Below are 14,342 nucleotides of genomic sequence, written 5' to 3'. Positions count from 1 at the left end.
TTACAATATACTTTCCTCATGGATCATTACCCTTGCTACAGGGGCCCAAAGTGTTCAGTAGAAAAAGGATTAGTGTTAGTTGGTGCAGTCAGATGCGAAGAAGCATAGTGGAGTGTTGATAGTAGTGTAGGAAGCACAATGCAAAATCAACATCAGTGCAGTCTTCCCTATAGGAAATTGCAAAGACACAATTAATTTAGTGTTTTTTTTGAATGCTTCTCAATTGCAGTTGTTATAGTAGCAACACCAACATTGAGAGATAGTGCTATAGTACATTCCACAGGTGTTGTATAGGGATGGTTCAAAATCCATTTATTTCTAAGAGGGAATGTTAGAAAGTTTAGCAAGAAAGGCTTAATTTGACTTTAGCCTTAGTCAAATTGAGTAAATGATTTTCTACATCAACATGACGACTTGGAGGTAGTTAACTAGTTTGATAGGCTCTTGTCTCGTCACTCAGTTAGATAAACAAATTCAAGTTAGTGGCATTGTAGTTCAATCATGCATATGTTGATTGCTAAATTTTAGCAATCTAGTTCAGTTATTTTGAGTTGTACTCAGTTAGCTAACCTATAACCATTAATAGGGTCAATTGAAGGTCAGTTAAGAAGTGAGACAATAGTCTAACTTAGAGATCTGTTAGTTAACTAATCAATCAACCCAAAATATCCCAGGCATGATTTGAATTTGAATTTCTCAATTGTAGTGGAGGACACAAAGAATAGTGTAACATTAAGTGTATACTAGTTGAGTGTACAGTTGTTGCATACAGTCAGGGGATCATTTCCTTGGGAATTATGCAAGTAAATAGGGACTTCCCTATTGTTTAGGATCTTGAATTTTCTCATATTTGCACCAGGAAATAGGAAGCTAGAGGAGGCATAAAGTGGCTAAGTGCTGCCTAGAAGTTCTCATTCAGTAGGGAGAACAATTTTACCTTTGCAAATGGTGCTAAGAGCTGGAGCATGCAATTTTAATAATTTCTCTATTCAACTGAGTAATGAAAAAATTCTTGAGGGGTTTTTCCCAGTTGATTTCCCCTAGAAATCATTATGTACTTGTGGTTTTTCTTGTTGCATGTCTATGCATGTGTCTCTAAATTGTGATTTCCATTCTGCAGAATTGTAGAGTAGAATTGTGTTTCTTGTTTTTTCAGTTTGAAATCTTGAGCAGTTGCGATTTATATCAAATTTCTATATGGTATTAGAGCCCTTCAAAACTACATAGAAACCAACTTCTTGATCTTCTCTCAGAGAAATTTTTGAATTGCAGAGTTTGTGGAGCAAAATTTCTTCAGTGCATGTGCGATGTCCTTCTAATATGGATTGAGGCTTGAGTATGCATTGGAGGGAACTTCAAATTTCATAACGCAGAAATAAAGAATGGAATATTGTGTTGGATGAAAACGGAGTATTGGAGTACACACAAATTGATATTCGAAAACCATTACCATCAGATGCACAATAGCTAGTACAATGGAAGAAAGATATTGCAAAATCCAAGAGGATTATCATGGAGGGTGTCAACGATAATGTGATTTCAAGTTTGCTTGGAAAACATACTACTTATGCAATGTGCAAACCCTTATAGAATTATTTGAAACCAATAATGATGCTAGGAAATTTGCATTGAAAGATAAGCTCAAGAATACTTGAATGCAGAAAAATGAAGCCATTGTTGAGTACCTATCCATATTCAATCAGGTCAAAGATGAACATGGAGGAGTAGAAGAAACTGTGCCACCATCTGAGATTGTGAGCTTAGAACTCGGTATTTTGAAGTCCTAACACAACTATTAGGATTCAGTTAATGGAAGACACAATATTCCAAATTGGGAGATACTTTGGTTTGATCTGGTGTAGAAGGAGATTAGAAGAAACACTAGATATGGTGTCACATCTAGATCTCATGAGGAAAATACTATGATCTTGTTGGAAAAGGAAAGAAGGTCTAAGGTAAGGAAGAATCCAACTAGAAGCATGGCAAGAAGAAATACCTCAGTAATGTTAAATTCTTTCACTACCATGAGTATGGACCCTATGCAACTAGGTGTCCATATAGGAAAAGTGATAAGTATCCTACAACAGGAGGAGGATGAGATTCTATTGCATCATAATTTGAGCTAGATTTCACCCTCCCTGCTTTCTTGGAAAGCATAGTAAGAGGGAGTTCCTGGTACCTAGATTCTGGTGCCACTTACCATATGACGGGAAATAAGGAATTTTTTAGTAGCCCAGAGGAGAAGGATCTCCAGATGCATATATAACTTGGGGATGATGGGAGGTATAGTTCTACATGAATTGGTATTGTAACCTTTAAGAGGGATTCAAGCTCCCATCTTCATCTCAAAGATGTTATGTTTGTACCTGGGCTAAAGAAGAACTTGATCTTTGTAGCAGTATTGGAGGGTAGAGGCTATGATGTTATTTTTAGTAGGGTGACATCCTTTCTTAACCATGTAGATACCAGGAAGGTGAAGCAGATTGGAGGTAGAGGTAGATTTTTCCATGCATGTATTTATACATACACGAGTGAAGTGGGGTGACTTTGAGCCTTGACCCCAAAGTTGCAAAGAGTTGGGCAGGATCCATAGAAGATTAGTTGCAGTATACTTTCCTCATGGATCATTACCCTTGCTACAGGGGCCCACAATATTTAGTATTATAATGATTAGTGTTAGTTGGTGTAGTAAGATGTGGATGAGAATGGAGGAGTGTTGATCGTAGTTCAGGAGGAACACTGTAGAATCAACATCCATGTAGTCTTCCTAGTAGATAGTTGTAAAGACACAATTGATTTAGTGTTTTTTTATGATTCTCAGTTGCAGTTGTTGCAGTAGCAACAACAACAATGAGAGATGGTGTTACAGTACATTCCAAAGGTGCTGGATAGGGGTGGTGTAAAATCCCTTTATTTCTAAGAGGGAATGTTAGAGAGTGTAGCAAGAAAGGCTCAATTTTACTTTAGACTTAGTCAAATTGAGTAAATCAAATTTCCACACAGGCATGACAACTTGGAGGCAGTTAACTAGTGTGACATGTCTATTTTCACTCAGTTAGATCAAAAAATTTGAGTTAGTGGGATTGGAGTTCAGTCATGCATTTGTTGATTGCTTTTAGTAATCTAGTTCAACTATTTTTAGTTGTACTCAATTAACTGACCTCTAACAATTAATAGGGTTTCTAACAATTAATAGGGTTAGATGAAGGCAATTGAGTAGTGAGATAGTTGTCTAACTCAAATATATTTCAGTTAACTGATCAATGAACCCAAAATATCCTAGACATGCATGGAATTCAAATTTCTCAATTCGAGTGGAGGAGATAAAGGCTTGTGTAACATTAAGTGTATACTAGTTGAGTGTACAATTGTTGCATGCTGTCAGAAGATAGATTCCTTGGGAATTGCATAAGGAAATAGGGACTTCCCTATTTTTTAGGAGCTCAAATTTTATCAAATTTGTGCAAGGAAATAGGAGGCTAGAGGAGGCATAAAGTGGTTAAGTGTTGGAAAAAATTCCTCATTCAGTAGGGAGAACAATTTTACCTTTGTAGGTGGTGCTCAAAGCTAGAGCATGCAATTGTAATAGTTTATCTATTCAACTGATTAATGTAAAAAGGCTTGAGGGTTTTTTCTGAGTCCGGTTCAATTAGAAATCACTGTGTGCTTATGGTTTTGCTTGATTCATGTATATGCAGGTGTCTCTAAATTGTGATTTCCATTCTGCATAATTGTAGAGTAGAGTTGTGTCTCTTTTTATTTTAGTTTGAAATATTGAGAAGTTGCAATTTATATCAAAATTTTACATGGTACGAGAGCCCTTGAAAAATACATAGAAACCAACTTCTAGATCTTCTCTCAGAGAATATTCAAATTTCAAAGTTTGTGGAGTAAATTTTCTCTAGTGCATGAACAATGTCTTTCTATGGATTAAGTCTTGAGTATGCATTGGAGGGCACTTCAAGTTTCATAGATTGGAAATATAGAATGGAAGTTGTGTTGGATGACAATGGAGTACAAAAAAATTGATATTTTAAAACAAACAACATCAGATCCACAATAACAAGCACAATGGAAGAAAGAAAATGCAAAATCAAGGAGGATTATCCTAGAGGGTGTCAGAGATCATGTGGTTTCTAGTTTGCATGGAAAGCAGATTGCTTATGCAATGTGGAAAACCCTCACGAAATTATTTGAAAGTAGTAGTGATGCTAGGAAATTAGCATTGAAAGATAAGCTCAAGAATATTCAAATGCAGAAAAAAGAATGCATTGTTGACTACCTATCTAGATTCACTCGGGTTAGAGATCAATGTGGAGGAGTATGAGAGACTCTGCCACCATATTAGCTTGTGAGTTTAGAACTCCTTGTCTTTTGAATTCCTGGCATAGTTATTAGGATTTAGTTAATGGAATGGATGAGTTTCCAAATTAGGAGAGACTTTGGTTTGATTCAGTGTAGGTGGAGATTAGAAGAAACACTAGAAATGGTGTCACATCTAGCTATGGTGAGGAAGAATAATGTGCTCTAGTTGGAAAAGAAAAGAATGCCAAAGGAAAGAAGGCCAAAGGTGAGGCAAAATCCATCAAGAACCATGGCAAGAAGAAATACCTCAGTAAGATTAAATGCTTTCACTTCCATGGGTATGGACACTTCCTATAGCAAGAGTAGGAGAAGATGCTCTTTCATCACAATTCAAGCTAGATTTGACACTCGGTTTCTTTCCAAAACAATAAGAGGGAGTGATTGGTTCCTAGATTATGGAGCCTCTTACCATGTGTGAGGAAACAAGGAATTTTTCAATAGCCTAGAGGAAAAGGATCTCCAAATTCATATAGACTTGGGGATGACGGGAGGTACAATGCTACAAGATTTGGTATTGTAACCTTTAAGAGGGAGTTAGGCTCCCATATTTTCCTTAAATATCTTATGTTTGTACCTGTGTTGAAGAAGAGGATAGAGGCTATGATTTTATTTTCAATAAGGGGAAATCCTTTCTAAAACATGTAGATACCAGGCAAGTGAAGTAGATTGGAGTTAGAGTAAAAAAAATCTACAAAATAGAGGTATATTTTACCATGCATGAATCTATACCTCCATGAGGTGGGGGGGGGGCAATGTTAAGCCTTAACCCCAGAGTTGCAAAGTGTTGGGTAGGATCCATAGGAAAGAAGTTACAATATACTTTCCTCAAGGATCATTACCCTTATTGCAGGGGCCCACAATGTTCATTAGCAGAAGGATTAGTGTCAGTTTATGCAATGAGGTGAGGAGGAGCATAGAGGAGTATTGTTAACAGTGCAAGAGGCATAGTGTAGAATCAACATTAGTGTAGTCTTCCCTATAGATATTTACATAGACATGATTATTCAATGCTTTTCTTTTGATTCTTCTCAGTTGTATTTGTTGCATGAACAAAAACAATAGTGGGAAGTAGTGCTATTTTACATTCCACATGTGCTAGATAGGGGTGGTGCAAAATCCATTTATTACTAAGAGGGAGTTTTAGAAAGTGTAGCAAGAGTCAAATTGAGTAAATCAATTTTCCACACCACCTGGACAACTTGGAGGTATTTAACTAGTGTGACATGGCTCTTGTCACTCAATTAGATCAAAAAATTCAATGTAACACCCTCCTCCCACATTTACCCAAGCTAACTGGTCCACCAGGGTAAACATGTGATGAATAATACTATGATATGATTCAACTCCCAAGGTACAATTAAGGAAGTGAAACTGATATGACAAGTTGAAATTGACCTCCCTCAGAAGCTACAAAACTTTCAGGAGCCAACCAACCCCTTTAGGTGCCCAACCCCTAAGATAATTTTCCCTTTCACTACCCTAGAGCCTCAGTTGCTTCCATGAAAAGGCATGCATGTGACTAGGACCCTCCAGTCACTCCCACAACAAGGAATCCATGCGAATGTGACCTTTTTCAAGCAGTTTTGTGCCAGCGACCGAGAAGTTTGTTCCACTTGTTTAGGGCCAAGACTTAGGCCATTGCCTAGAACTTCTTGAATCTTCTATAAATGACACATAACATAAAAACTACTAATGAAAATACTTGAACAAGGACTTGATCTGACCCCTACTAGCCATGACAGGAATTTCGTCAAACATATCAGATACATGTAATCTACTTGCAACAACAACAGATCTGAGCATAAGGGTCTCATACTTATCTGAGAATTGTCAAAGAGGACTTATATCTCCTCACAATAGTTGCATTGTTATCTATTAGGTCATTCATTCACTAACATTTCATATACTAACCAAAACACAATGAGATCCATATATCATCACTATCATAAAACATACTTATAACCAGAAAATAACCAGAGATATATCAATGAGGAAACAACCATTAAAGCCATATAATATCAAGCACATATAATCATAAAATACCAAAGGAAAGGAGATTTTATTAGCATATGCAAATCCAACCAAGTTAGGGACTTCCACATACAACCTAATCATAGATTGTGCTGAACCAAAACTCTCTTTCAGCTAATCACCCCCACACCATATTCCAAGCATGAATGTGGGATCTCATCAAGCAAATCAAACAAAATCAAAGCAAGGCTTCGAGAGGCCAAATCACCTCAACCCTCAACCAATGATTCCACCTAATGGCTGAACATCTCTAACCATCACCAGATCGATATCTACCCATGTTGACCAGGGCTCCATAGTGTTTAAGAACTTATAGGACTAATAAATCAACCCACAATTGTTGTTGGACTCTAGAGTGTTTATCTAAAAAAATATTCCAGGAAAAGTAACTCAACCCACCAAGGGCTCCAGATCATTTTTCCAACTAAGGAATCTAGGACTAGTAACTCAACCCAAGCTATCACAGGGCTTCTAGAATGTGTTTCCAACCAAGGCTCCAGGAACTAGTAAGTCAACCCACATCCATGAGGAATAGTAGTGCCAATCAGAAAAATAAAAATGGAAAACCCACAACACCATGGAAATGGAAATGCCAGCAAAAACAATTGTCAATCGAGGAAATCCTCCATGTCAATGACAAATCATAAACAAATAACCATATGCATGGACCATGCATGCCAAAACTAGCAAGGAAATCATACATTAAACTTCGTTCCTATAAGGAAAACTTGTTGTAGTTACTGATCTCAATGTCCTCTTGCAATTTCTTGCTCTTCCTTTTCCTTCTTTCTCCAAATCCCAAGTATGCCACTCTCCTTGAAGAGTTCTCCAAGAAAACTCTAAGTGTCCAAGAGTATTAGAGAGAGATAGAATAGAAAATGAGAGCTCCAAAACTGAAATGAAAAAATCTAACACTGACAAAAGCCATGAACTGATCCTTAGAAGCCTTTTTGTCATTGAGGCCTCTATTTGCTTCAATTTCCATTATTTTTCCTTCATTTTCCTCCTCACATGCAACCTCTGACCTTTTTTGCCTTCCTTTTTTCCTAATTTCCATTATTTTCATAAATAAATGCCAAATAATGCCTCTTTCATTTCCAAAACCTTTTCCATTGCCTTTTCCAATTTCCTTAGCCATAATAAAACAAATAAACAACCATTAAGATGTTTTTCCCACCATTCATCTTGAGTATATATCTCATGACCCTTGCCTTCTATTTTTTAACATGAATTTTTAACCAGGGTTGTTACAGAACCCTCCCTCATTGGGGAAGACCATCCTCGGTTTTCAATGACACCTATAACTAGCAAGCCCGTTGAAATATAGGAAATACTTCCCATGGAGCTTTATAACACATCTCTTTGTAGTTTTTATAATGACCACTACTGAAAACATGATAATCATATCCTTTACTGGGGATTTATAACACAACTCATTATGATATTTACAATAACAACCACATACATACTTAAGCACATTTGTTCAACCAACAAATAATATTACTATGTATGGAGCTTTATAAATCCAAATCAATACATTATTTACAATAATATACACATATATACATATGCACATTTTCTCAACCAACAAATAAAAGGATATGATGCCCGTATCAATCAACAAGGAAATCTAGAGGCTCACACCTCCCCCGTCAAAAGTAGTACTAGGATTCACCTCCTTCCCAGGAAGTTTAGAATCCATTTCCAAGATCAATGTCTACATCCAATGTCTAGCACTACAATCCTGTGCCACTTGTCCCCTCTGTTAACAATTACTGACTCATTATTCTAGGGCACACTCCCCATATGCATCTTATTCCATCTGGAAACGTTAATGACCAAAACAAATCCATCTTTGACCTTCCCTTTGCTGCTACATAGTCCCTCGGAAATCTGGTCACCCCCTTCTGTGCAGTCACACACCTTCCAAGTTTCATAGGAATCCCCTTCTTTGCTACACAGTCCCTTGAGCGACCCCTCCCTTGGCAAGGTTTCCTTACATCAGAAGGTTCAAAATCAGAGGCATATCCTGCATCAAAACCATCATACCGGTCATAGCATGCTCATGGAAATTAATGGACACTAGTGGGATAGCCCTGTTCTTGAAGTGCTTTACCAACATATTGCTACATGTTCCAATTCCTTTTACTGATGCTGCTAATTCTCGTAATCAGCTTCAACCTCCCAGCCCAGACATTTTCCATGCTTTCTTGTACCAAGCACATAATTTCCATTAGACTCAAAACAAATTGAAATAAATTCACACCATATCTCATTAGTGGCCCATTAATAAGGTACACCTGAAATTCTGTTTACTTCTTATCACAACATGCCAAACTAGCTATTTGATCAAATCATCATGTATAAACATATTGCATCTCGTTAGCTCAAAGCGCAACCATCATAAATAAGAATCATGAATCACATGCAATCATCATAAACCAAAATCATAGATTACATGTAACCATCATAAATCAGAGTCATAAATCACATGCATAATAAAATTGAAATAAAATACTGATACTTATCCTTTAACGGTCCTTTGCTTCTACCTTTTTCCTTATTCTTCCCATACACACACTAGATTGTTTAGCATACCTGGAAAGCACCTAGTGCCTTCTCTCCTCTTCAATCACATACACATACACAAAGTATAGATCACAACACATACACCTACACTCAGTGTACAACACAACACAATACATAAACCTACACCCAATGTACAACACAACACAATACATACACCTACACCCAACGTATGACACAACACAATACATATACGTGCAAAGAGTACAACAAAACGAATACACATGTCACGATACAACAACTACACAATCCTCGTATCACAATAACATAATACCACATGTGCACAACACAACATGTATGACGTGGACACAATACCACATGTACATAGTGCCACCTACACAACTTGTACACAAAACCACATGTACACATCACCACCTGCACACAACACCCCATGTACAACATGTACACAACATCACATTGTCATGCACACACCAACACATGTACAATCATGCACACAACACCACATGTGTAGGTTTTAAACTCATACAAAAAATACCTACATAAGAGTTCTAAATATATAAAAACAATAATGGTGAGAGCATAAAACATAAAACATATATACACAATGATTTTCTCCTGGATCCCAAAACCAGGACTACTAGATTGATTTTTAATTATATTCCTTTCAATATTACAATACATATATATAGATGTTGAAGCATCCATAAACCCCAATCCATTAACCCTGGATTAGAACATAACCATAGTTCCCTTGACTGGATCTACAAAATACCATGGGAAAAAAACCATCATGCCCAAAACCATTTGTGAAAATCATGCACAAAATCATAGGTAGGTCAACCAACCTAATATAAAGTCCAATTTGTTTTCCTTAGGGAACTTCCATAGACCCCATAGAGGAGGGCTACCACCCCCTTCAAACCCCTCGACAGGGAGGGGCTGCGACCCCCCCTGTGACCCCCCTGTTGCACCCAACACAATGAATGGGGGGGCTTTCACACCCCCCCCCCCCCCCACCTCTCGCGTGTGGGGCTAGTGTTGGATAGAATATAACACACACCCAACATCCTCCCACTTGTTGTTTTATTTCCATGGGGAGCCACAAGAGAGCTTAGTCATTGGTCCAACCCTGCAACACCCATTGTTTCTTTACACCAAGAAAAATTCTCAATGCTCATTGACTTCACCAATCCATCTACAACATTCTTCAAAGTGTCCACCTTTACCAGCAAAACCTTTTTGTTCTTAACCATATCCCTCACAAAGTGATACTTAACATCAATGTGCTTTGTATTTGAATAATAAGTAGGGTTCTTTTCCAATAAAAGTACACTTTGGCTGTCATAGTCTTTCTTTATAGATCATTTTACCAACCCCATACTTGAACACAAACTCTGCAACCAAAATCCTTTCTTGCTTGCATGAGTGGCTCCCATGTATTCTGCCTCTGTAGTTGAAAGTGCCACTACAAACTATCTCTTACTCATCCAACTGACTACACCTCCAATAGGTTAAACGCATACCCACTTGTAGATCTTCTCTGATCTAGATCTCTAGCCTAATCTACATCAACAATCCAAAACTCTGGCCAATCCTAGACTTCCTTGGTAGCACAAACCATAATCACTACTGCCACACAAATATCTAAAAACCCGCTTCACTGTTGTCTAATGCTCCTTCCCTAGTTTTGACATAAACCCTCTCAATACTCCCACAACATGTGCAATGTCTGGTCTAGTATAGACCATTGCATACATCAGGCTATCGAATTCACTTGCATATGGAACACAAGACATGTCCTCTTCCTCTTCTTGTTCCTTCGGACTCTATTCGACAGATAACTTTACACCTATAGGAATAGGAACCTTCGCTGGTTTACTATCCTGCATATTAAACCTCTGTAGTATTGTCTCGACATACTTCCTATGGTTTAACTAGAGCTTCCTCTTTGCTCGATCTCATTCAATTTCCATGCCCAAAATATAGTTTGGATCACCAAGATATTTTGTGTCGAATTTGGAGGAGAATTGGGTCTTCAATTCTTGGATAATTTATTTGTTATTTCCACCCAACAACATATCATCAACATACAAGACCAAATAAATAACATGATCACCAATTAATTTAAAATACACACAATGATCTGCTTTGCTTCTAGTGAAGCCAAGTCCTCGTATATATGTATCAAATTTCTGATACCACATCCTTGGTGACTATTTTAACCCATACAAAGATTTTTTCAACCTACATACTAGTTATTTCTTACCCTTCACCATAAAGCCTTTAGGTTGCTTCATGTAGATCTCTTCTTCTAGATCCCCATGAAGAAATGTTGTCTTCACATCCATCTGTTCTACCTAAAAATCAAAAGCAGTAGCAACAAATAAAAGTAATCTAATATAATCTACCTTGGCAACAGAGAAAAAATACACAAAAATCAATTCCCGACACTTGGGAATAACCTTTTGTTACCAACCAAGCTTTGTATTTCTCTACCTTGCCTTCTACATTCATCTTCTTCTTAAACACCCATTTTTTGCCAATGAGTTTCCTTCCAACCGACAACTCCACCAGATCCCAAGCCTCATTTTTGTGCAAAGATGTCATTTCATCAACCATCACCTCTTTCCAGAGTTTGCTATCCTATGAATCTATTGCTTCCCTAACAGCTCTGGGATCATCATAAACAATAGTTAAAGCACAATTTGAACAGAAATTACCTGGACTATACCTTTATGGATGTCTTATTTCTCGAATTGATCTTCTCAAAATTGAAGTTTGTGGCTATTCATCTTTTGATTCCTTTTTTGTTGTAGAGTTTGATTCCTTCTCCTTTAGCTCAAACTCTGTCTTCTGAGGTTCCTTTGGTAGGACTTCATGTTTAATAACATATTTCACCTCTCTAAACACCAAATCATAGTTGTACACAACCTTCCTTGTTTTTTGGTTCCAAAGCTTATAACCTTTTAAACCATCCTTATAATCAATAAAGATGCACTTTCTAGATTTACTATCCAACTTGGTTCTTTTCTCCTTTGGAACATGTAAATATGAATCACATCCAAATACCCTCAGATGTGAAAGAGAGGGTGTCTTACTAGTCCATACCTCTTGTGGAGTCTTATCCTCCAATGCTGATGAAGGTGATCTATTGACCAAGTAGCATGCAGTCTCCACCGCCTCTACCCAAAATTCATGTCCTAGCACAATGCCACTGAGCATGCTTCTTGCCTTTTCCATCAAGGTCCTATTCATTCTTTCTGCAACTCCATTTTTCTTAGGTGTTTATGGAGTAGTCTTATGTCGTGCTATACCACACTTCTTACAGAACTCTTCAAATTCCTTCTTGCAAAACTCTCCTTCGTTATCTATCCTCAACACCTTTATCTTCTTCTCTGTTTGGTTTTCCACTAAAGCTTTAAATTCTTTAAACCTTTCAAAGACTTTAGATTTATTCCTAAGGAAATATATCCATGTATTCCTTGAGAAGCCATATATAAATGATACATAGTACACATAATTACCCAGTGATGGAACCGACACAGGTCCAAACACATCATTGTGCAGAAGCTCTAATATTTGTTTCGCCCTCTTAGCACTAGAGGGGAAACTCACCCGATACTGCTCCCCATATACAAAATTTTCAAAGAAATCAAAATCCAGAGAGGAATTATACATACCTTCTACCATACCATTACCATGAAGTATTTGAAGGCCCTTTTCTCCAATATGTCCAAGCCTTTGATTCCATAGCATAGTCTTTTCTCCAGAGACCACTAGATTTTCTACTCCACTTTTAGGAACCATAGAGATGTTGCACCCACCAATAACAATGCTACCTTGAAACTTATACAGATTTCCAATCTAAACTCCCTGCACCAATACCAGTTCTCCCCAAAACATATTGCAGGTATCTTTCTCGAACACTATTTTTACACCTACATCATCCAGCTTGCTTATAGAAATCAGATTTCTAGCCAATGCAGGAATATGCAAAACACCCGGAAGTGTTCTAATCCTTCCACCTTGCAACTTCAACTTGACCTTTCTGTGACCGATGATTCTAGCCTTCCTTTCATCCCTTAAGAAGACATCACTACCATAATATTTATCATACTCGTAGAACCACACCCTATGGGGAGTGAAGTGAATGGAAGCACCTGATTCAATCAACCATGTTTCATGATCTACATGTGTACTTGAAGAAGAAGCTAAGTACACATCCCCACCTTCATCTGAGGTGGTTTTCACCTCTGCAGGAGGAGCATCATTAAATCCCTTTCCTTTCTCAAGAGCTTTAGATCTACAGTAATCTTTTAAGTGCCCTTCCTTTCCACATTTTCAACACACCTTTATAGGTTTTCCTGGAGATTTAGATCTCCCACTCAAGAATTTATCTTTGTTTATGTTTTGGGACTGTCCATCATACAGAAAAGGCATCACCATTTTGGCCCTACATATTTTTCCATTTCATCTCCTCCAATAGCAAGGATGAGACTATTTCATCAAACTGCAAGGCAATCGCATTGCTATCTATTGCAACAACTAGACTATCCCACGAATGTGGTAGAGAACGCAACAAACTGATGCACTTATCTTCATCTAAAATTTTTATATCAACAGATAACAACTGGCTTACCACAGTATTAAAGGCATTCAAATGCTCTGTTAGCAAGTCTCCATACTTCATCCTCAGGTTATACAACCTTTTCTGTAGGAACAATTTATTCACCAAAGACTTAGATTGGTACAAATTCCCTAACCTGTCCCACAAAGCCTTCACTGGAGCTTCCCATGATACATTCAACAATACTGAATCTAATATACACAATTGTATTGTGCTCTTTGTCTTCTAATCCAACTTCGCCCTGTCTTCAGATGACATTGTTGTTGGTTTAGTACCTAGATCTACCATGATCCACTAATCTTTATCCACCAACAGATCCTCCATCTTGAGTTTCCACAACTCAAAACTTTGACCATTAAATTTCTCAATTTTTATCTTTCCACTTCTCACCATTTTCTTTTACCACAAGAATAGATCCTATAGATATCCCACTAAATAGGGTCTACCACACGCCCGAGAAAAACCCCTTAGCAACAAAGGCATCCCCTTGAATCCAGAACAGCTCTGATACCAAATGTAGGTTTTAAGCCTGTACAAAAATTAGCTGCATACGAATTCTAAAAATATAAAAATAAACACTGGCGAGAGCATAAAACATAAAACAAATATATACAAAGATTTTTCCTTGGATCCCAAAACTAGGACTACCAGATTGAATTTTCATTATATTCCTTTCAATGTTACAATACATATATACATGTGGAAGCATCCATAAACCCCAATCCATTAACTTTGGATTAGAACATAACCATAGTTCCCTTGACCAGATCTA

This window comes from Pinus tabuliformis, chromosome 1_2 (assembly GCF_031772625.1).
Source record: "Pinus tabuliformis cultivar Carrire ecotype Pingquan chromosome 1_2, CPIR1, whole genome shotgun sequence".
Classification (NCBI taxonomy): domain Eukaryota; kingdom Viridiplantae; phylum Streptophyta; class Pinopsida; order Pinales; family Pinaceae; genus Pinus; species Pinus tabuliformis.
The sequence above is the reverse complement of the archived record's forward strand: the minus strand, read 5'-3'. Positions refer to the sequence as shown.